This window comes from Balaenoptera borealis (assembly GCF_965194805.1).
Source record: "Balaenoptera borealis genome assembly, chromosome: 9".
NCBI classification, from domain to species: Eukaryota; Metazoa; Chordata; class Mammalia; order Artiodactyla; family Balaenopteridae; genus Balaenoptera; species Balaenoptera borealis.
The window spans coordinates 51051810-51076196 of record NC_138873.1 but is presented as its reverse complement, the minus strand read 5'-3'; the positions used below and the strand labels follow the sequence as shown (position 1 = coordinate 51076196).

Genomic DNA, 24387 nt, shown 5'->3' with positions numbered 1-24387 from the left:
AATTCATTACTTAAAATAAAAAAACTCAAATAATTAAAAGCATTCATTGTTAAGCACAGTGGAGTTAAACTCAGCTTGATATTAATGCAGTGTCTCTCTACCACAAGGATATAGCTAACCTATCCTCAAAATGAAAAGGGAAAGGCTTCAGTTTTCTGATATTTCCTATCCATCTTTTCTTTTTTTTCCTTTTTTCTTTGAACTGAAATTATCCCATCAGTTAGCCACCGAGTTTGATTTTATAATCTACTTACAGTTCAACAGGAGGGAACAAAGGATGTGCACTATCTTTTCCCTTTATGCCCAGAACATAGTAAGATTAGCAGATCACAATTCATTGCCCGGGCATGCAAGTATTGCCATGCACAGGACAGACCTCTGGTACCTCTACGTTTCTCCCTCCCTTAGTGACAGAAAACCCACTGGATTCCAGCAGCAGCTGAGCTCTGGCAGCCATTGGCCCCAAAGCTCTACCTCCTGCCTTTCAGTAGGTAGAGGCCAGCTGGGGAGGTGACCAATCGGGCGGTTTGTATCCAGGAGAACATGGCACAGTTAGCTATTTAAATCCAGCCAGGATGATGTCAGCAAGCAGAGCTGAAAGGGTTAGGAGAAAGGCTAACGGAGAGGAGAAATCTTGTCAGGCTGTATTATTACAGAAAGCTGGGCTGAGGCTAAGCAGAGACTAACACACCCACCACCTGTGCCCTGAGCCCAACTCCCAGTGCCTCGGAACTGCTTCCTCCCAGCCTCGAGAAAGGAGGAATGGCTGAAGAAGATAACCTGATGCTAAATTATGTGGGGAGAGTTTAATTCTTACATGATTTTTTTTTAACTGGAAGAGCAGGTCTCCACTTAGATGAAAATGCACAAACCATCTCTGGTTTGCAAATTGCTGGGGTTTTACAGGAAAGCTGGGCTGACTCTCACCCGCTGATAAGAGAAAAGTGTTTGTTCCCGCCTCTGGAAGTCTGTGGTCCCAATAACCCCGGGTGAAACTTGCAGAAATGGTTCTCAGCTTAGACGCCGTTTTGCAGCATGAGCAAAATGTTCAGGCTCAGGAAATGATGCTAAAGACATTTTGAAAAATGTAAGATGGGCCTGACACAGCACTGGCACAGGATATATGACGGAAGCGGCATGGTGAGTGGTGATAACAGCCCCTGGGGCTTGGCAGGGAGCTGGTTTCACACCCCAGCCTGACCAACGCCCCCCTCCAGCAGGAGCCTCACCAGACTCCGGGGTGAGAGCGGAAATCTGGCCATGCCCCTGGAGGGCCCAGGCAGGGGACAGGCCCTCAGGAAGTAGGGTGAGGTTCCTGAGAGCACCTTCTTATCAGCAAAGACTTGAGAATCCACCTGTACACACATCACACTTTAAAAAATTGTGTCGGTTTTGGTTGTTCTGGGCCCTGCTCACTCCTACTTTTCCAAAGCACCTGCTGTAGACAAAGCTGGCTTGGGGACAAGAAGGGATGCAGCATTTTTCCTTAGGGTCTCTCAGGGAGAGGCCACACAATGCCATTTACACAGGTGCTCAGTAAGAATTAGATGGAGAGGACACTCTGATTACTGCTAATGAGGGGGTAAGTTAATAACGGCGAGATGCCTGTTTCCGGGCAGATTCGCCCAGTGCGATGGGACCTGCAGCTGATCTGCTTAGGAGGGTGGCTTTTCTTCCAGATGGCCATGGCCTTTGTGTCAGGGAAGGGCTTTCCTTCAAAGGCTGGTGCTCCACAGTTGCAATGCAGATTAGGGGTCCGTTTTTACTTGCCACTCTTAAAAAATAAACATTCTGGGCACAAGAAAGGGAGCTTTTCAACCCTGAGAGTGTTCTGGATGTTTGAGTACACGTGGCAAGACCCTCTTTTAGATAATGAGCAAGTGCTCCCGGCACTTTGGAATTATTGCTTGCTTCCACCCCAGCATTGTTCCGACAGCTCTGTTCTTAAAGATTAACTACCATTCATTTAGTAACTTTTGCTGTAGAGAGGGGAGGGGAAAACTTGATGATATGAATTTAGAGCAATTATTATATTTGGTTTGTGTTTCTCCTGCAATGCTCTTCCTTTAAGGAGTAAGCAGGGAGGTATTAAGATCTATTTGCCATTTTGTTTCCCTAATGTTTTGATTGCTGCTGTAATTTTAACAAGTATGGGAAGGCAAAATATCTGAGGACCCCTTTAACCCCTTTAATTTGTCTCATGCAGAATTGAGACAAATTCTGCATGAATTCTGAAGAGGTCACTATATTTAAATGATACAGAAAAACCAGTATAGGTAACGAAATGATGGAAAAGAGCATAATTCCATGATATTGCAAAATAAACAGACAGTACCTCATCTCTGTCAAGCATGCCCAGGCACAGAGAGGTAAAAACCTTTATCTCTATGTAGCCACAATTCCTGCTTCAAGGTGCTCAAAATCTAGCGAAGGAAACAGACATGTATACAAATAACTGTAAGACAAGGCACGTACGTGACAAAAGTAAAAGTGGAAACCATAGAGCTGAAGAGAGCTGAAGAAGCAATGATTCATTCCAGGGGTGAGGGCTCTGAGTTGGACCTTAGGGATGAGGAGGATTTCATCAGGCAGAATGTGGGGTATCACATGTGAAACTCTGCAGACTTCAAAAAAGAATACCCTGAGTCTATATGAACAAATAGAGCAAGCTGTCCAATATAGACTACATAAATGGAGGTCACTTAGCAGTGTATGTAGAACTAGAATATATATATATATATATATATATATATATATATATATATATACACACATATATATATGTATATATATAGTAGTTGAGCTTATTTTAAGCTCTAAGGACAGACTGGATTAAAATCTAAATTTAGTACTTTCAGTGGATTGTGTCATCGTTGAAAATATTTTCTGTCCCTCCCTGAGGGAAGGTTATTCTTTCCCGTTCATTGATACCAGGCTGGTCCTGTGACCTGCTTTGACTAATGAAGTAAGAGCAGAAATGAGGTATGTGCCTCCTGAGTACACACTTTAAGAGCCATCATTTGCTTCAGCCATGTTCTCCTTTCTCTGTATTCTGATGATCAGGTAAGTCCCACTAGAGGTGCTCCTTTGGCTTCAGCCTGGGTTCTGGAATGAAGACGGCATGAAGTAGGGCTAACTGTGGTCAACATGGCTCATTAGCATAAGCAAGAAACAAACCGTTGTTAGCGTGGACACTGAGATGTCGAAGATGCTATTACCATAGCATCACTCAGTCTGGGTTGACTGAGAGACACCTGGCAACCAACGGGATCTTATATAACTTCTTTAAACCTCAGTTTCCTAATCTATAGAATGGGAAAAATAATAGTATCTATCTCAGAGGATCATTGTGAGGTTAAAACAAGTTGATTTTAAAGCACGTTACATGATGTTTAGTTCATAATAAGAATTTAGTGTTATTTTTAAATAGGTACAGAAAAATGTCTGGAGGAATATACACCAACCTGTTAAACAACAGTTCTCTCTTGAATGTGAGATTACAGGTGACTTCCTTATATTTTTTTTTGAATTTTATTTTATTTATTTTTTTATGCAGCACGTTCTTATTAGGTATCCATTTTATACATATTAGTGTATATATGTCAATCCCAATCTCCCAGTTCATCCCACCACTACCACCCCCCTGCCACTTTCCCCCCTTGGTGTTCATACGTTTGTTCTCTACATCTGTGTCTCAATTGCTGCCCCGCAAACTGGTTCATCTGTGCCATTTTTCTAGGTTCCACATATATGCGTTAATATACGATATTTGTTTTTCTCTTTCTGACTTACTTCACTCTGTATGACAGTCTCTAGATCCATACACGTCTCTACAAATGACCCAATTTCGCTCCTTTTTTATGGCTGAGTAATATCCCATTGTATATATGTACTACATCTTCTTTATCCATTTGTCTGTCGATGGGCATTTAGGTTGCTTCCATGTCCAGGCTATTGTAAATAGTGCTGCAATGAACATTGGGGTGCATGTGTATTTTTGAATTATGGTTTTCTCTGGGTATATGCCCAGTAGTGGGATTGCTGGGTCATATGGTAGTTCTATTTTTAGTTTTTTAAGGAACCTCCATACTGTTCTCCATAGTGGCTGTATCAATTTACATTCCCACCAACAGTGCAAGAGCGTTCCCTTTTCTCCACACGCTCTCCAGCATTTGTTGTTTGTAGATTTTCTGATGATGCCCATTCTAACTGGTGTGAGGTGATACCTCATTGTAGTTTTGATTTGCATTTCTCTAATAATTAGTGATGTTGAGCAGCTTTTCATGTGCTTCTTGGCCATCTGTATGTCTTCTTTGGAGAAATGTTTATTTAGGTCTTCTGCCCATTTTTGGATTGGGTTGTTTGTTTTTTTGATATTGAGCTGCATGAGCTGTTTATATATTTTGGAGATTAATCCTTTGTCCGTTGATTCGTATGCAAATATTTTCTCCCATTCTGAGGGTTGTCTTTTCGTCTTGTTTATGGTTTCCTTTGCTGTGCAAAAGCTTTGAAGTTTCATTAGGTCCCATTTGTTTATTTTTGTTTTTATTTCCATTCCTCTAAGAGGTGGATCAAAAAAGATCTTGCTGTGATTTATGTCAAAGAATGTTCTTCCTATGTTTTCCTCTAAGAGTTTTATAGTGTCTTGTCTTACATTTAGGTCTTTAATCCATTTTGAGTTTATTTTTGTGTATGGTGTTAGGGAGTGTTCTAATTTCATTCTTTTACATGTAGCTGTCCAGTTTTCCCAGCACCACTTATTGAAGAGACTGTCTTTTCTCCATTGAATATCTTTGCCTCCTTTGTCATAGATTAGTTGACCATTGGTGCGTTGGTTTATCTCTGGGCTTTCTATCCTGTTCCATTGATCTGTATTTCTGTTTTTGTGCCAGTACCATATTGTCTTGATTACTGTAGCTTTGTAGTGTAGTCTGAAGTCCGGAATCTGATTCCTCCAGCTCTGCTTTGGCTATTCGGGGTCTTTTGTGTCTCCATACAAATTTTAAGATTTTTTGTTCTAGTTCTGTAAAAAATGCCATTGGTAGTTTGATAGGGATTGCATTGAATCTGTAGATTGCTTTGGGTAGTATAGTCATTTTCACAATATTGATTCTTCCAATCCAAGAACATGGTATATCTCTCCATCTGTTTGTTTCATCTTTAATTTCTTTCATCAGTGTCTTACAGTTTTTACTTACTTACTTACTTACTTACTTAATTAATTAATTTATGGCTGTGTTGGGTCTCTGTTGCTGCGCGCGGGCTTCTCATTGCGGTGGCCTCTCCCGCCATGGAGCACGGGCTCCAGGAACGCGGGCTTCAGTAGCTGTGGCTCGAAGGCTCCAGAGCCCAGGCTCAGCAGTTGTGGCGCATGGGCCCAGTTGCTCCACAGCATGTGGGATCCTCCCAGACCAGGGCTCGAACCTGCATCCCTTGCATCGGCAGGCGGATTCTCAACCCCTGCGCCACCAGGGAAGCCCGAGTGTCTTATAGTTTTCTGCATAGCGGTCTTTTGTCTCCCTAGGTAGGTTTATTCCTAGGTATTTTATTCTTTTTGTTGCAATGGTAATTGGGAGTGTTTCCTTAATTTCTCTTTCAGATTTTTCATCATTAGTGTATAGGAATGCAAGAGATTTCTGTGCATTAATTTTGTATCCTGCAACTTTACCAAATTCATTGATTAGCTCTAATAGTTTTCTGGTGGCATCTTTAGGATTCTCTGTGTATAGTATCATGTCATCTGCAAACAGTGACAGTTTTACTTCTCCTTTTCCAATTTGTATTCCTTTTATTTCTTTTTCTTCTCTGATTGCTGTGGCTAAAACTTCCAAAACTATGTTGAATAATAGCGGTGAGACTGGACATCCTTGTCTTGTTCCTGATCTTAGAGGAAATGCTTTCAGTTTTTCACCATTGAGAATGATGTTTGCTGTGGGTTTATTGCATATGGCCTTTATTATGTTGAGGTAGGTTCCCTCTATGCCCACTTTCTGGAGAGTTTTTATCATAAATGGGTGTTGAATTTTGTCAAAAGCTTTTTCTGCATCTATTGAGATGATCGTATGGTTTTTATTCAATTTATTAATATGGTGTATCACATTGATTGATTTGCATATATTGAAGAATCCTTGCATCCCTGGGATAAATCCCACTTGATCATGGTGTATGATCCTTTTAATGTGTTGTTGGATTCTGTTTGCTAGTATTTTGTTGAGGACTATTACATCTATATTCATGAGTGATATTGGTCTATAATTTTCTTTTTTTGTAGTATCTTTGTCTGGTTTTGGTATCAGGGTGATGGTGGCCTCATAGAATGAGTTTGGGAGTGTTCCTTCCTCTGCAATTTTTTGGAAGAGTTTGAGAAGGATGGGTGTTAGCTCTTCTCTAAATATTTGATAGAATTCACCTGTGAAGCCATCTGGTCCTGGACTTTTGTTTGTTGGAAGATTTTTAATCACAGTTTCAGTTTCAGTGCTTGTGATTGGTCTGTTCATATTTTCTATTTCTTCCTGGTTCAGTCTTGGAAGGTTATACCTTTCTAAGAATTTGTCCATTTCTTCCAGGTTGTCCATTTTATTGGCATAGTGTTGCTTGTAATCATCTCTTAGGATGCTTTGTATTTCTGCAATGTCTGTTGTAACTTCTCCCTTTTTGTTTCTAATTTTATTTTGTTTTTTAATTTTTGTTTTGAATTTTATTTTTTTATACAGCAGGTTCTTATTAGTTATCCATTTTATACATATTAGTGTATATATGTCAATCCCAATCTCCCAATTCATCACAGCCCCACCCCCCCCACCACTTTCCCCCCTTCTAATTTTATTGATTTGAGTCCTCTCCCTCTTTTTCCTGATGAGTCTGGCTAATGGTTTATCAATTGTGTTTATCTTCTCAAAGAACCAGCTTTTAGTTTTATTGATCTTTGCTATTGTTTTCTTTGTTTCTATTTCATTTATTTCTGCTCTGATCTTTATGATTTCTTTCCTTCTACTAACTTTGGGTTTTGTTTGTTCTTCTTTCTCTAGTTCTTTTAGGTGTAAGGTTAGATTGTTTACTTGAGACGTTTGTTGTTTCTTGAGGTAGGATTGTATTGCTATAAACTCCCCTCTTAGGACTGCTTTTGCTGCATCCCATAGGTTTTGGATCATCGTGTTTTCATTGTCATTTGTCTCTAGGTATTTTTTGATTTCCTCTTTGATTTGTTCAGTAACCTCTTGGTTATTTAGTAACATATTGTTTAGCCTCCATGTGTTTGTGTTTTTTACGTTTTTTTCCCTGTAATTGATTTCTAATCTCATAGCATTGTGGTCAGAAAAGATGCTTGATATGATTTCAATTTTCTTAAATTTACTGAGGCTTAATTTGTGACCCAAGATGTGATCTACCCTGAGAATGTTCCGTGCGCACTTGAGAAGAAAGTGTAATCTGCTCTTTTTGGAAGGAATGTCCTATAAATATCAGTTAAATCTGTCTGGTCTATTGTGTCATTTAAAGCTTGTGTTTCCTTATTAATTTTCTGTTTGGATGATCTGTCCATTGGTGTAAGTGAGGTGTTAAAGTCCCCCACTATTATTGTGTTACTGTCAATTTCCTCTTTTATAGCTATTAGCAGTTGCCTTATGTATTGAGGTGCTCCTATGTTGGGTGCATATATATTTATAATTGTTATATCTTCTTCTTGGATTGATCCCTTGATCATTATGTTGTGTCCTTCCTTGTCTCTTGTAACATTCTTTATTTTAAAGTCTATTTTATCTGATATGAGTATTGCTGCTCCAGCTTCCTTTTGATTTCCATTTGCATGGAATATCTTTTTCCACCCCCTCACTTTCAGTCTGTATGTGTCCCTAGGTCTGAAGTGGGTCTCTTGTAGACAGCATATATATGGATCTAGTTTTTGTATCCATTCAGCAAGCCTGTGTCTTTTGGCTGGAGCATTTAATCCATTCACATTTAAGGTAATTATCGATATGTATGTTCCTATTACCATTTTCTTAATTTTGGGGGTTTGTTTTTGTAGGTCCTTTTCTTCTCTTGTGTTTCCCACTTAGAGAAGTTCCTTTAGCATTGGTTGTAGAGCTGGTTTGGTGGTGCTGAATTCTCTTAGCTTTTGCTTGTCTGTAAAGCTTTTGATTTCTCTGTCAAATCTGAATGAGATCCTTGCCGGGTAGAGTAATCTTGGTTGTCGGTTCTTCCCTTTCATCACTTTAAATATGTCATGCCACTCCCTTCTGGCTTGTAGAGTTTCTGCTGAGAAATCAGCTGTTAACCTTATGGGAGTTCCCTTGTATGTTATTTGTCATTTTTCCCTTGCTGCTTTTGATAATTTTTCTTTGTCTTTAATTTTTGCCGATTTGATTACTGTGTGTCTCGGCGTGTTTCTCCTTGGGTTTATCCTGTATGGGACTCTCTGTGCTTCCTGGACTTGGGTGGCTATTTCCTTTCCCATGTTAGGGAAGTTTTCGACTATAATCTCTTCAAATATTTTCTCGGGTCCTTTCTCTCTCTCTTCTCCTTCTGGGACCCCTGTGATGCGAATGTTGTTGCGTTTAATGTTGTCCCAGAGGTCTCTTAGGCTGTCTTCATTTCTTTTCATTCTTTTTTCTTTAGTCTGTTCCACAGCAGTGAATTCCACCATTCTGTCTTCCAGGTCACTTATCCGTTCTTCTGCCTCAGTTATTCTGCTATTGATTCCTTCTAGTGTAGTTTTCATTTCATTTATTGTATTGTTCATCTCTGTTTGTTCTTTAATTCTTCTAGGTCTTTGTTAAACATTTCTTGCATCTTCTCGATCTTTGCCTCCATTCTTTTTCCCAGTTCCTGGATCATCTTCACTATCATTATTCTGAATTATTTTTCTGGAAGGTTGCCTATCTCCCCTTCATTTAGTTGTTTTTCTGGGGTTTTATCTTGTTTCTTCATCTATTACATAGCCCTCTGCCTTTTCATCTTGTCTGTCTTTCTGTGAATGTGGTTTTTGTTCCACAGGCTGCAGGATTGTAGTTCTTCTTGCTTCTGCTGTCTGCCCTCTGGTGGATTAGCTACAGGTGCCTTTCAATTTTTATTTCTCTTATTTCTTTAATCAAATTCTTTATAATAATGAGCATATATTATTTAATAATCATTAAGAAATAAGGTACTTCCACTTTGGAAAACTGAACAATAGTTCATTTTTCTTTCACAGTGATAATTGCACCAAACTTGGTCCCTTGAAGGAAAGGGCTATATGCCCTGCCCTGTGCGACTAGGGTCTGGCTTACTGGGTGTCCCAAGATAGGTGCTCAACATACGTTTACACAAGTGTAATTGATCCCTGTTTCTTATCTGGATAGCTCAACGGATAGTAGGTAATGACCTACTATTTCTGAGATGAGAAACATGAAAAAGGCATAAACTCAGAATGTGTGCGTTCTGAGTTTCTCATAGATCATTAATTGGGCACTGGGAATACAAATTTGGAGATCAGAGATGGAGATATGAAGCTCCTCTGAAGAGAGGTGATTAGTCGAATATGTGGGTATAGAGTGGGAGTGTGGGCTTTCAGTTTCATCCCACTCCTCCCCACAAGACCAAGTCCAAATATTTTTCAACAACGACACCCATTCCACAACAATTTTCTGAGCACCTACCACATATCAGGCACTAATGGTATAGGAGTGAACAAGAAATGTTCAAATGTCTCTGCCGTCGAGCAGTTTATGTTTTATGGTGAGAGGTAGACAACAAGCAGTAGTGAAACAAATAATTAAAATACAGAGTGTATTCTATAGTGATAAGGAGGAAGAACATGGAAGGGGAAAGGGAACTCCGGGTGTTGCCATTTTTGACAGGGTAAGTCAAGGTAGGCCTTGCTGAGGACATAACATTTGAGTGTTAAGACCCTAAGGAAGTACCAGGTAACTGTGACTACTGGGGAGCACAGTCCAGATAGAGGGAACAGAGAGGGCCAAGGCCTTGAGGTGGGAACATGCTTGTGTTTAGAGGAGCAGCAAGGAGTTCAGTGTGTCTGGGTGAGTAAGGGGGTCAGTGGTAGAGGAGTTCAGGGAGATAATGAGAGGTAGAAGGGAGGTGGTGGGCAGATCCCATGAGACCTCATCAGCAGACTGTTGGAGGAACTTTGACTTTTACTCTAAGTGACATGGGAAGCTCCTGAAGTTTGATTAGAGGAGTAGGTAGCATAACCTGACTTGTGTTTTAAACTGACCAGTCTTGTTCCTATCTTGATAATGAATGGATAAAGGACAAGGGAGAAGCTGGGAGAACATTAAGGAAGTTATGGCAGTAACAGGTGATGGGCGTGTGGGCTGGAGTGGTGGCAGTGGAAGAGATAAGAAGAGGTCAGGTCCTGGATATATTTTGCAAGTGCAGCCAACATAATATACTCGTGGGTTTGATGTGGCACATGAGAGAAAGAGGGAAGCAAGGATAACTCCATGGTTTTGGGCATGAGCAACAGGAATGATGGAGTTGCTGAGAGGTGAAGACCTCAGGGAGAGTGGTTTTGGGTAGGAATTTAGGAGTTGTTATAGACATGATAACTTTGAGATGCCCTTATATATCCAAGAGGAAATGGAGAGTAGGTGGTTGGCTATGTGAGCCTAGAGTTCAGGGGCGTGATCCAGGCTGAATACATACATGGGAGAGTTCTCAGCAGATCAGTAAATGTTTCAACTGTGAGAATGGATGAGATCATCTAGGAAAAAGTGCAGAGAGAAAAGGGGTCTGGGGACTGAGCTCTGGAGCCCCCCACCCTTTAAAGCAGAGGAGAAAAAGACCAAGCAGCAAAGGAGAATGAATGAGTGGTCGGTGAGGGAGGAGGAGAAGCAGAGGTGAGCTGCGTCCCAGCGTGTTTCTAGGTAGAGGACCTGCTACAGCAGGGTCAAGGGCAATGAGGAGCAAGTACCGTCCATTGAATTTAGCCGGGTAGAGGTCACAGGTGACCAGACAAGAACAATGTGGTGGAGGTGCGGGGTGGGAGGTGGGGTGACTGAAGGAGGTTCAAAAGAGAATTCAAAGAGAGGAATCGGAGACAGTTTAAACAACTGTTTGAGGGAATTTTGCTGCAAAGGAGAATAGGAGGCATGGAGCCTCCTGGAGAGAGAGGTGAATCCAAGAAAGTATCTTCTTTCTTTTTTCTCTTTTTTAAGATGGGAGAAATGGCAGTGTTGTGTATCCCCCTAGCACCCAGCCCATCATACTCGTTTGATAAACATTTGTTGAACTGACACGAGCGGATCTAAGGGTAAGACATGAGCAAATATCCCCATCATCCCTGAATGATGTCAAATAAGTGAAATGAGAAAAAATCCCGATGCTTCCTATAAGAGACTGAACATTAATGCTTGGAGACTTGTGGCTATGGGGATTCCTTTACCGTCTTCCTGTACTTAATACACTGCTTTTTAACAACACAGGGTCAGGATCTATTTTTAAGTGGAAACTTTTGGGTTGAAATTTTTTAAGTGCACACAAATATAGGGAAGAAAATAGCAATGACCCACATTCCCACCAGGCAGAATTAAGTACTATTAACATGTGGGCATATTTGTTTCCAGCCTTTTCATTCAATGCTCCGTTTTTAAAACCTACACGGTGGAATTATGTGCTAAAAAACATGATGTGTGTCAGTGTGTGTGTGCACACTGTGAACTCACACATACATACCTGCTCACACATTTGTGGCTTTTTGCTTGCTCTTTCCTGGAGTTTCCGAGTTGGTAGGTGCTGTGTTATAAACTGCTATGGCAATAATGGAATCATGAAGCCATGACTTCACATGTCAGTATACAGAATGCACTGGCCGAAGAATACTTTTTTAAACACAAAAACTGTAAGTAATCTGTGCACACAGGAAAAAATTCTAACACTACCCTTCTGGCCTACAGTCCTTCGGTTTTTCTTTCCAGACACAACTGGCATTGCCAGCTCCTTGTGAATGTTTCCAGAAATAGTACTTGCATATGCAAACATGTATTTTCTATTTTCCTACACAGATGGTAGCATACTGTTGTATACGGTTTGGTACTTAAGCACAGGGTTTTGAAAATTTTGGAAGTGCTTCTTAGCAGTAAGCTTTCTTTTTTTTAAAATTTGTTTTATTGAGGTATAGTTGACATATAAAAACAGTAAGTTTTCTACATGTGCAAATTAGCAATCATGCTCTTCCTTCTTGCCTGGTTTCAGACAATTAACTCAGGGTTGTGGGCAGGGGGGGTGTCAAGAATGTTCTACACTAGCTGGACAGGTCCCTTCAAATCACAGACTCCCATGTCAGTGCCACACAGTTTGTTCTGACTCTCTCTGGTTGAACTTACTTACTTCAAAGCCCACAAGAAAACCCTTTACATTTTTGGTAGCTAAACCAAAGTCCTGCAGAACACAACAAAACCAAACAGGGGGAAATTTGGGGCTCAGCTTAAAATACAGATGGGCAAGCCCATACTTAGTTGCTGGAATAACAGCCAGCTGGGAGGGTCCAGCTAAATTTAGCTTGGAACCTTACACACTGGTCAGCTCCAAAGTCAACAACCCCCATCCCCCCACAGAGCACTCTCCCCCGTCTCTGAAGCCGGTAGAGAAGAAGGAACAACCCTGCTTGTCCAAAATGCTGACTTTGCAAAAACCACCTAGTCGATCTGGTGTGATTTAATAGGTTGTAAAAGCTTCGATTTACAGCTGATCAATAGGCAAACAGTGTGATTTGTTGCCGGGGGAATATAGAGCACAGGGACCAGGATGAGGCCAAACAGTGGGAAAGGTTAATTAACATTGTAAAGTTCATTTAAAATTTTCTTTAAGAAAGCAAGAAGGGGAACAAACTGGAACTGTAGGTGGGTCTCGAGGTCAAGGCTGGCCTGAAGGAAAACGGAAGGTGAGCAGAACCGGGGTGCTCCACCAGCCCTCCTGGGAGGCCTCCACGTACACCCTGTCCCGGACCCCAGGGGAGGGCTGCAAAGGACAGGGAGCCCCATGCACGGGCTCAGTCTTGGCTTTATGACGTGGTGGGCCTCAGTTCCCTGGTTGGTTCAAGTGGCAGAGCTGGAGTAGATGAACACCCCCCTCCCCCAGGCCTGGAATTCTTGGTGATTTGGGCCTCCTACAACTACCTGCCTTGCAGCCTGGAGCTCGCTACACCCTCTACCCTCACTCTCTGGAAACCCAAGTAGGGTGGAGGGACACACAGGGCCCCTAGTGCCTCAAGATGAGACCACGTGTTGAAAACATAACTTGCTAAGCGGGGAGGATTAGGCCCCTGAGAGATCCTGGCATCCACCCCGATCCTGAAGACGCCCTGGCACTGGCACCGGGGGAGGCCTGACAGCTTGCACAGAAACTCAGATGTGAGCTGGGCCTCCTCTAGGAGAGGCATGTGACATACTTTATGGAAAAAAAACAAGACGAGGTTGCCAAGTGTAGCCTAGGTGGTGCCCAGCGAGTGACTGCAGTGAGAGCAGGACGTCTGTTGTACTCACTGTGCTTGCATGTGCAGAATAATGTACGTCGTGGTTTCCATGAGGCCCCTACCCACTGGGTGGAGGTAAAGAGGAGCCAGATTGCGTCTGACCAGTTTTGACTTCGATGCAGTGATCACTACACCGTCTTTAGGGTGACTTCTGTCTCCATGCTGCTCAATCTTCCGGGCTCGCCTCCACTCCTCTGCTCCTATCTTAGAAGCTGCCTAGCGGAGGGGCGGCAGCAGAAGCCTCCCAGGATGTCGTGGCAGTCGGGGGTGGGATGGGTCCCCGGCCTTATGCTGGTCTGTGCGTGTGAACACTCTCCGGGACCCCTAAGCTGTGGCTGGGCTGGTTTGATGTTTCACTGGTCTCAGCTGCCTGTGAATTCCTGGTGTGTTCTTTCTCAGCCTATTTGTGGGCCCGCTGCCCCTCCCCGTGGATCTGGGCTCCCCTTGCCTCTCGGTCATCACAGACACCTCTGAATCTCTGCCACCCTCTCCCCCTGGGCCCCGGCCAGGCTGCCCCACACAGCCTTGGCTGCAGGGTCACTTTGTCCCCCGCCACATTAGGGCCCTGGCAGATCTCCTGGCTCAAGGGGGCAAAAAGGTGCTCCAGATGCAAGCTAGACCCTCTCTCTGGCTGTGCCCTTCACATCTCGGAGGTGAGGTGTAGGGGTAGATGTTCCCCCTGGAGACGGCGTGCTGCCTCCTCAGGTCCTGGTGGAACAGGGGAGGTCCTGGGGGTGTGCACTGCAGTGAGGACTGAGGGTTCCGCAGTCTCACAGGCCTGCTTCAGCCCCAGCTTTGTACTGAGTGGGGGTATGGCTTCAGGCCAGGGCCTTGACCACTGCCTAACCAGGAGAAGGATACACACCTGACAGGATCTGCTAATAGTCGATGAGATTTTCTGTAAAGCAAGCAACTCCTTTTTGAGGCAGGAGAGCTAGCGTGTAGAGGAAAGAAGTATCCTTTGCTAGCGAAGCAGCGGGTGGTAGGATTCCTCCCTAAGAATTCTCATCCTGCCCCTGCCCCATCCCCATGCAGCACCTGAACTGGGCATGTGCCAGTTCCTGCTTTTTCTGAGTCTGTTTATCAATGTCTCAGTGACTGAAATACCACCCTCTGATTTGGCCAATAAGTCATTTTTAAAAATAGCAAACTTTATGTTACTTCAATTATCAACGTCTCATTGACTGAAATACCACCCTCTGATTTGGCCAATAAGTCATTTTTAAAAATAGCAAATTTTGTTACTTCAATTATCAAATCTCCTGGGGATGAAGTCAATTTACAGTGATCGGTCGACATTGCAGTAAAGGGCGTTGCTTCCTCTCTGGGTTTGGACGCAGTGTGTGAAGGCTCCAGGAAGGCGCGCGTCATTGGCAAGTAGGGAGCTGGTTATGGCACCTCCCTCAGGAAGATGGTGAAGGAATTTGAAATCAACCCGCACACCAAGTACACTTGCTCCTTCTGTGGCAAAACCAAAAGGAAGAGGTGAGCCGCTGGGGCTCTGGTGCTGTGGTGCCTGGAGCAACACCGTCACCTCCGCTGTCACCGTGAAGGCAGCCGTCAGATGACTGAAGGGACGGAAGGACCTGTAGACTCTGCCCCACCGGAAACGCCGACAGCTAGACCAAATGGGCGAACTTACGTAATGAAGAAAAGAAGGGTCCTGGGGCCCCGCACTGCTTCCTTAGGCTAACCCGCGGCACGGTGCATGCTGTCTTGGGTCCACTGAGGGTAACGGGGGGACTCCCCAGAGTCGGGACGCCTTCCAGGTCCCTCTTCTGTCGCAGGCTCTCCACTTCACAAGCTCCTCCCTCTCTCTTGACAGCCCACCCCCAGGTGAATGTCCAGTTCCCTGTAGCCGCCTTTGGCTGTAGGGAAGGTTAAGGTAACCAGTTCTTCCACAGAAGGTGTGACCCTGCCAAGCTTTCATTTCAAGCCTTCTGTCGTTAACTTTTTCCTCTCTTTAACAGGGTTTCAGGTCTCTGTAGGTAGGGGAGGAGAGGTCCATTTTCAGGGCAATGGCTATGGGCCAGTAGGTGCTCCAGAATTGTCCCAGGCCTGGTGGTGACAGGTTGGCCCTTACAGAACCCTGGGTAGTGAACCAGGGCCTAAGAGTCCCCTGCTTCCTCCAATCAGCATGGTCCAGCGGGATGGAGCCTGACCCCAAGAGAGCTGATGAGAGGGGGAACTTGGGCCTCTTTTTGTGAGCCTCTCATGTTCACTTTCCTACCTAAGGACAGACCCACTTCCTTCCCGTCTCCTCACATCTGTCCCTGCCTTGCCTGCTTTGACCCCGAGACTCCTAGACACATACATTATCATACAAGTGACAGCATTTTAGATCATATTTAATGATTTCTTTCTACCAACCTTCCTGGCCTTATTTCCTATACCTTACCTCCTCTTTCCCCCGATTTTTTTTTAATTAATTAATTAATTAATTAATTTTTGGCTGTGTTGGGTCTTTGTTGCTGCGTGCGGGCTTTCTCTAGTTGCGGCGAGCGGGGGCTACTCTTCCTTGCGGTGCACGGGCTTCTCACTGCAGTGGCTTCTCTTGTTGCAGAGCATGGGCTCTAGGCGCGCGGGCTTCAGTAGTTGTGACTCGTGGGCTCTAGAGTGCAGGCTCAGTAGTTGTGGCGCACGGGCTTAGTTGCTCCGTGGCATGTGGGATCTTCCCAGCCCAGGGCTCAAACCCGTGTCCCCTGCGTTAGGCAGGCAGATTCTTAACCACTGCACCACCACAGAAGCCCTCTCCCCCGATTTTATTTTTCCCTCTACTGATAAAATGTCTGCCAAGGCAATGTCATTGGAACCATTCTTTTTGTTAATAGAGGTATTATTTTATAGGAAGTCCACAAGGCATTTTGAGGACATAAAATGCCACATCAATAATATAACTAGAGCAGAAACATTGACTTGAGACTAAAAACCCAAAAGAGGAATTAGAAACATATTGTTCCTTAACTTCAGGGGCTGGAGAAGGGAAGGAAGCAGTTTAATTTGAGGGCTACCCCTGATGGGGAATTCGGTCATGTCAGGACAGTTGCAAGCCAGAGGGAAAATTTGGTAAAATCAGAAGAGGTTTGTTGTGTAACAATGCTATTACAATGTCTGTGCTCTTCTTGGAGGTGAACTCAGGCAACTGAAATAAGAGCAGGCAGGTTAAAATGTCAGGTTGCTGAGCTATGAGGAATTGCCCTCCCAAATATGTTGTTTGACTTCTGGTTACTTCTCTACACGATTCAAGTTATTTAGGTACCTTGTAGAATCCAAACAAGGCCATGGTAGCTCACAAACAGGTTGGTCCGTTATCGGTTTGCTGGAGTGTAAGTTGGGACTTATGCTTTTCATTCCACTTCTTTTTTACAAGACAGTTTTATGTTTTGTCTTAAGCCACCACAAAACCGAATCTGGAGGTATGTGGTATCTAAATAAAATGCAGTTAAAATGTCCTTGCTGTCAGATGCAAATTCTTCAGTGCCCACACCCCATCGCCCTTACTGCAAAATTGAGGACAAACACCTCGACCCTGAGTTCCAGGATCTCTATGGAGGGCCTCAGTGGGCCTCTCTGGTTCTTTCTCACTGTTCCCCACATGGAAACAACCACCTTCTTCTTCTGTGAAGCCAGCACCCATCTTGGCCCCCAAACCAGACCCCGTCCTCTTCTGCATTCACAGTGTGTGTCCCTTTTCATGGCACTGCCCTCATTTTGTCTTGCAGTAGATGCATTTACTTAACTTTCTGCCTATTTCTCCACACAAACCATCTCCCAAACCACACATCGTAGGGCCTCGGAGGGCAAGGACCATGCTTACTTGTCTTTGCAGTCCCTTGAGTGCTGAGAATAATATCTTGAAATAGTTAAGAGCTGATAACTATATGTTGGTTAGTGGCGGGTCAGAAATTTTTTATAAGGACATTATGAAGATAGTTGTACCTCAGTCATCCATGGGAGTTACCTGTGCTAATTTTTTGAGCCAGAGGCAACAGGAATTCTACAACCTACCAGGTAAGCCCACCTTTTAATTGAATCACTTTCAGAACAAAGCTTTTATTATTTTGGCAAACTGGAAGACAAAGCTTCTGCAAATTTAAACATTTTCTCTAACTTCAACTTTCATAAAGTTACAGAAAAGCTTGTTGACCCTTTATAAACTTGGAGAGAGATATTAAGTCAGTTTTTTTTTTCCTTTTTTTTTAGAAAGGCTAGTAAGCAATTTGGTCTAAATAGGAAGGAATAAAAAAAAAAAGAAGAAGACTCGGCTTTGAGATGGGCACATTTAAAAATTGTTTTCCTACTTAGGGACTTCCCTGGTGGCACAGTGGTTAAGAATGCGCCTGCCAATGCAGGGGACACGGGTTCGAGCCCTGGTCCGGGAAGATCCCACATGAAGCAGAGCAAGTAAGCCCGTGCGCCACAACTACTGAGCCCGTGCTCTAGAACCCGGGAGACACATCTACTGAAGCCCGTGCATCTAGAACCCATGGCCCGCGACAAGAGAAGCCACCGCAATGAGAAGCCCGTGTACCGCAACGAAGAGTAGCCCCCGCTCGCCGCAACTAGAGAAAGCCCATGCGCAGCAATGAAGACCCAACACAGTCAAAAATTTAAAAATAAATAAGTAAATTTATTAAAAAAAAATTGTTTTCCTACTTAAAAGCAAGACTCACGGCTTGCTCAATAACTCATTTGACGAAGGATACCAAACAGCTCTAGTTCTTCTTGCCAAATAATGATGCATACTCTGGCCATTAAAAGACAGTCTAAAGAGGCCTTACCTACTTATTTCCCCCACCTTACTCCCAAAAGGAATCGAATCAGCTTTATGCAAATACACACAATATATCAAACTAAGAACAAACAAATAGAGGTAGGGAAAAAGGAAAATAAAAGATAAAGCCAAGGTAAAGTTAGTATGTGGAAATGTACGTCAGAAATTCTTGAACTTTTGAGTTTAGATCTGGGTGTCCTGGGGACCAAAGCAAAGAAAGGAACGCAACTGACTGCAAATTTCACAGGGTATCAAAGCTTAGTTCCTCAGTGTCTGCGTGCCAGGCACTGCACCCACCTCTCAGTGGTTTTCTTCATTTGGGTTAGTTAGTCTGGTGCCTGCCGTGATGGGCCACATGTGTTTGAAACCATAGGATAGAGGGGAGTCCTCAGTTTAGCCTGTGGACCTGCTGTCTGTAAGCACAATGCCCATTCTTTTCAAGAGTCAACCCAGTGAGGGTGAGAAAAATAAGTCAAAAGGAGAAGAACTCATTTCCATGCCAGCATCACATGATCAGTAGGGATCAAAGTTATGAGAGTTGCCTCCAAAAAGACCCTAGAAAAGTCCAAAGAGGCAAGAGTCCTTAACATCTTTTTTTTTTTTAAATGTGGTTTTTTTTAAGGCACAGGTTTTTTTTTTTTTTTTTAAAGATTTATTGATTGATTGATTGATTACTATGTTGGATCTTCATTTCTGTGCGAGGGCTTTCTCTAGTTGCGGCAAACGGGGGCTACTCTTCATCGCGGTGCGCAGGCCTCTCACTATCGTGGCCTCTCTTGTTGCAGAGCACAGGCTCCAGATGCGCAGGCTCAGTAGTTGTGGCTCATGGGCCTAGTTGCTCCGCGGCATGTGGGATCTTCCCAGACCAGGGCTCAAACCCGTGTCCCCTGCATTGGCAGGCAGATTCTCAACCACTGCGCCACCAGGGAAGCCCGAGAGTCCTTAACATCTTGACAATTAACATTTTCCTCTTCCTGCCCTCCAGAAGCCATGATATTCTCTGGTGCCTAAAGCCCCAGCCTGCTTTCCCCAGAGTCCTCTGCCAAGTGCCCTGGCTCCAAAATTGCCTCTCTTCCTTTTCCAAAGGGAAAAAAGAAAGATGACACACTTCTCTCTCAGATAGCCGTGTAAGTAAAATAATTAATACAATGATGTGCATAACTGATATATACGCCACCCAGGAATAGATTGTATTTTTTTAAGAGTGGCTTTCTAACCCACTTAAAACTCGAATTAACTGACTGGAGGGTTGATTGATTAATAGATTGTGTGTGTAGAGCAAAGTGAGAGATTTTTAAACGATGATACCTTCTTTATATGTCTTGCATGCCTTTAGTGACCATTTCGTCATCCATCAAAGGCAAAGGATTTAGCAACTTGACCTCCAGCTTCTAAAAACTGACTACTGTTGCCCTAGTGATATGTGAGACACACTGGAGTCACTTAAGCAGTTACCTCACTAAGCCTCAGTCTTAATTTATAAAGAGGAATAACAGTAGAAGTTACTTTAGGGAATTTGGACATGAAAGTAATAGGAGTGCTTTTTCTTCCCTCTTTTGCTATCAGTCACCCTCCCTCCCTCATCCCTTCGTCAAATGTAAACCTACTAAACAACTGGTTTCATGCTTGAAATTGTATGTCCTCAAAAGCAATTTTCTTCCCACCCTGCCTGAAGTTGCACTGTTTCTGGACAGTATACAGTGTCTGCTCATGTATCATTCCACTGTCCAATTTCCACATATATCTTTCCTATTGGTGTTGTCTCATAATTAAGGCTATATGCTTGATGGTTGGCTAGTTGTGCCAACGGGTTGGATGTGGAGTACTCACTGCTAACCACTCAAGATTTAGATGGTCCGTGCCCCACCTGCCCCAAACTGCTTTGTCCTACATCAGTTGCCAGTGGAGCAGAATTGTCAGTGGCAATCATCAAGGGATAGCACCTTGTGAATGGATATATATATATATATGTGTGTATATGCATAAATATATGTTCATTCTTTGTGCTTTTTTGTATTGAGGTCCAAATTGTGCTGTATTTTGCCCTATGTATAGCTAGGTTCCAGATATGACCATCTGGGTAATTTTGAGCTTCTCAATAAACAATTCCCAATATTTTGAACATGTTTTAAAATAATCACCAATAGTGACAGAGTACTTTGGTTAGACAAGCCTTCCCAAATAATAACTATAATATTTGGGAAAAAATTTTTTAATGAAAATGACTATCAGAAAGCACTGAAGAATAATCAAAAGCTGAGAGAAACTAGACAAGAATCTACCATGGTGAGATTTGCTATTTGCAGCAGCTATTTGCTTTTGATAACTTCCCAATCTCTGTGCAGCTCAGAGGCAGCAAAAATCCACAGTCTCACTGGGTCAAAGAGTTAGCTGGCAGAGTTTGGTATGGGATACCAACACATACCCAACAGAATTGCTAAAATTTAAAAGATTTATAAAGCTAAACGTTAGTGAGAATATGGAGTAACTGGAATTCTCATATGTTGATGTATAAAGTTGGATATATGGAGCTGGGGGAATCAGGCTCCCTGACTTCAGACTATATTACAAAGCTTCAGTAATCAAGACAGTTTGGTACTGGCACAAAAACAGAAATATAGATCAATGGAACAGGATAGAAAGCCCAGAGATAAACCCACACACATATGGTCACCTTATCTTTGATAAAGGAGGCAAGCATATACAGTGGAGAAAAGACAGCCTCTTCAATAAGTGGTGCTGGGAAAATTGGACAGGTACATGTAAAAGTATGAAATTAGAACACTCCCTGACACCATGCACAAAAATAAACTCAAAATGGATTAAAGACCTAAGTGTAAGGGCAGACACTATCAAACTCTTAGAGGAAAACATAGGCAGAACACTCTATGACATACATCACAGCAAGATTCTTTTTGACCCAGCTCCCAGAGAAATGGAAATAAGAACACAAATAAACAAATGGGACCTAATGAAACTGAAAAGCTTTTGCACAGCAAAGGAAACCATAAACAAGACCAAAAGACAACCCTCAGAATGGGAGAAAATATTTGCAAATGAAGCAACTGACAAAGGATTAATCTCCAAGATTTACAAGCAGCTCATGCAGCTCAATAACAAAAAAATGAACAACCCAATCCAAAAATGGGCAGAAGACCTAAATAGACATTTCTCCAAAGAAGATATACAGATGGCCTACAGACACATGAAAGAATGCTCAACATCATTAATCATTAGAGAAATGCAAATCAAAACTACAATGAGATATTATCTCACACCGGTCAGAATGGCCATCATCAAAAAATCTAGAAACAATAAATGCTGGAGAGGGTGTGGAGGAAAGGGAACACTCTTGCACTGTTGGTGGGAATGTAAATTGATACAGCCACTATGGAGAACAGTATGGAGGTTCCTTAAAAAACTACAAATAGGGGCCTTCCCTGGTGGCGCAGCGGTTGAGAATCTGCCTGCCAATGCAGGGCACACGGGTTCGAGCCCTGGTCTGGGAAGATCCCACATGCCGCGGAGCAACTAGGCCCGTGAGCCACAACTACTGAGCCTGCGTGTCTGGAGCCTGTGCTCCGCAACAAGAGAGGCCACGATAGTGAGAGGCCCGCGCACCGTGATGAAGAGTGGCCCCCGCTCGCCACAACTAGAGAAAGCCCTCGCACAGAAACGAAGACCCAACACAGCTAAAAATAAATAAATAAATAAATTAATTAATTAAAAAAAAAAAAAAAAAAAACTACAAATAGAACTACCATACGACCCAGCAATCCCACTACTGGGCATATACCCTGAGAAAACCATAGGTCAAAAAGAGTCATGTACCAAAATGTTCATTGCAGCTCTATTTACAATAGCCAGGACATGGAAGCAACCTAAATGTCCATCGACAGATGAATGGATAAAGAAGATGTGGCACATATATACAATGGAATATTACTCAGCCATAAAAAGAAATGAAATGGAGGTATTTGTAATGAGGTGGATGGAGTTAGAGTCTGTCATACAGAGTGAAGTAAGTCAGAAAGAGAAAAACAAATACAGTATGCTAACACATATATACGGAATCTAAGGAAAAAAAAAAAAAAAGACCATGAAGAACCTAGTGGCAAGACGGGAATAAAGACACAGACCTACTAGAGAATGGACTTGAGGATATGGGGAGGGGGTGGGGTGAGATGTGACAGGGTAAGAGAGTGTCATGGACATATATACACTACCAAATGTAAAATAGATAGCTAGTGGGAAGTAGGCGCATAGCACAGGGAGATCAGCTCGGTGCTTTGTGACCACCTAGAGGGGTGGGATGGGGAGGGTGGGAGGGAGGGAGATGCAAGAGGGAAGAGAAATGGGAACATATTGTATATGTATAACTGATTCACTTTGTTATAAAGCAGAAGCTAACACACCATTGTAAGGCAATTATACTTCAATAAAGATGTTTAAAAAAAAAAAATGTTGGATATATGTTGGACTATAAAATGGTACAACCACTTTGGAAAATGGCTTGACAGTGTCATACAATTAACATAGAGCTACACTTTGACTTAGCAATTCCATTCCTAGGCATTATCCAAGAGAAATGAAAACATACACACACACACTCACACACAAACAAACAACAAAAAAAACCCGCTTGTACAAGGATGTTCATAGCAGCTTTTTTTTTAACAATAGCCAAAAGCTGGAAGCAACTCACTGTCCATCAACCAGATAGTAAGACCTATCTAACAATGGTCCTCCCACTTAAGAACCAGTATTCTCACAATGCGATGCCTCGCAGCAGTAATCGAGAAGGAATTACTCAACAAAATGGGTGACCCTCACAAATATTGTGCCGAGTGGAAGAAGGCAGATTGAAAGAGGATGGTTCCATTTATGTGAAGTTCTAGAACAGGCAAAAATAATCAAAAGTGAAAAAATCAAAACAGTGGCTTATCTCTGATTGGGGAATGACTAAGAGGAGACATGAGGGAACTTTCTGAGGAGATGGGAAAGTTCTGTATTGTGATAGGACTGGAGGTTATGTGGGAGTGTTTGTTTGCCAGTATTACACGGTTAAGATTTGTGTGTTTTAATGTGTAGAAATTACCTAAAAGAATGAACGATAACAATTGTAACTGAGCGTGTGGGGGGGGGGCAGTGGAGATACAGATGAAACAAGAATGGCAGAATATTAATAATTGTTGCAGCTGGAGGTTGGGTACATGGGGGTTCATTTTCTGTTCACTTTGTATGCATTGGAAATTTTCCATAATAGAAGTTTTAAAAAATATAAGAGCTAATATATAATTCCTTTTGACTACAGCAAGACCCACTGAACATTATCTAGTATTTTTAATTAGCTGGAGGTTAAAAATGAGAAATTAAGTGGCTTTCATCATGAATGTGTTTCTCTTTATTTCTTGGATCATTTTCATTTGTTTCAATGTTCAAAAATAGAAGAGAGGTCATCACTGTAATGCAGTCTCAGTACTAAACTTTATAACTAACATTTCCGCAGACAGCAGACTAAAGAATTCTAATTTTATGAGAAAATTCACAAGTGTTCATGGTAGCAAGTTGTATGAGCATATAATTTGATAAACCCAAAACATTCAATTGTCTAATTTTTTAAAAATTCTACTGAACTATACACTTTAAAATGGTTAGAATATTATGTGTATTTTACCACAATTTAAAAAATTTATGTTAAGAAAAATGTTCCAGATGAAGAGATAAAATGGTTTTCTTTTTCCTCCACATACTCAATATTTATTTCTCTTGCCCTTGGATGTCACATGTTACTCAGTATTACAGTTCCTGGAAATAAAATACTTTAAAAAATATTTCCAATAATTGTCTTCAAGTTTCCAACAAGCAAAGATCCAGGATTCCAATATTCTCTGAAATTTATAAACAGAAATGCTTCATGAACAGTTGCGTCATCTGTAAACTTCTTGATGAGTTTAATTTTAGCAGCTTGTTTTATATCAGCCTTTTTATTTCATAATTTAAAACCCCAATTTTGGGGTGGGGGGCCAGAAGGAGAAGAAATAGGATGGCTTTCATGCATAAAGAACATTTCAGTATAAATTCACTGAAGCAATCCTTAGAGAAAGAGGTGGCGTTGTAGAACCAACTTTTCGTAACTTTTTTTTTT

General features: G+C 42.4%; 1 protein-coding gene across 1 annotated transcript in view; it reads left to right on the top strand.

Moving 5' to 3' along the window:
• The window catches only part of ARMC2 (armadillo repeat containing 2), a 286480-nt gene that overhangs the window by 50448 nt on the left and 211645 nt on the right, over window positions 1-24387 (top strand). The gene's annotated exons all lie outside the window — the stretch shown is intronic.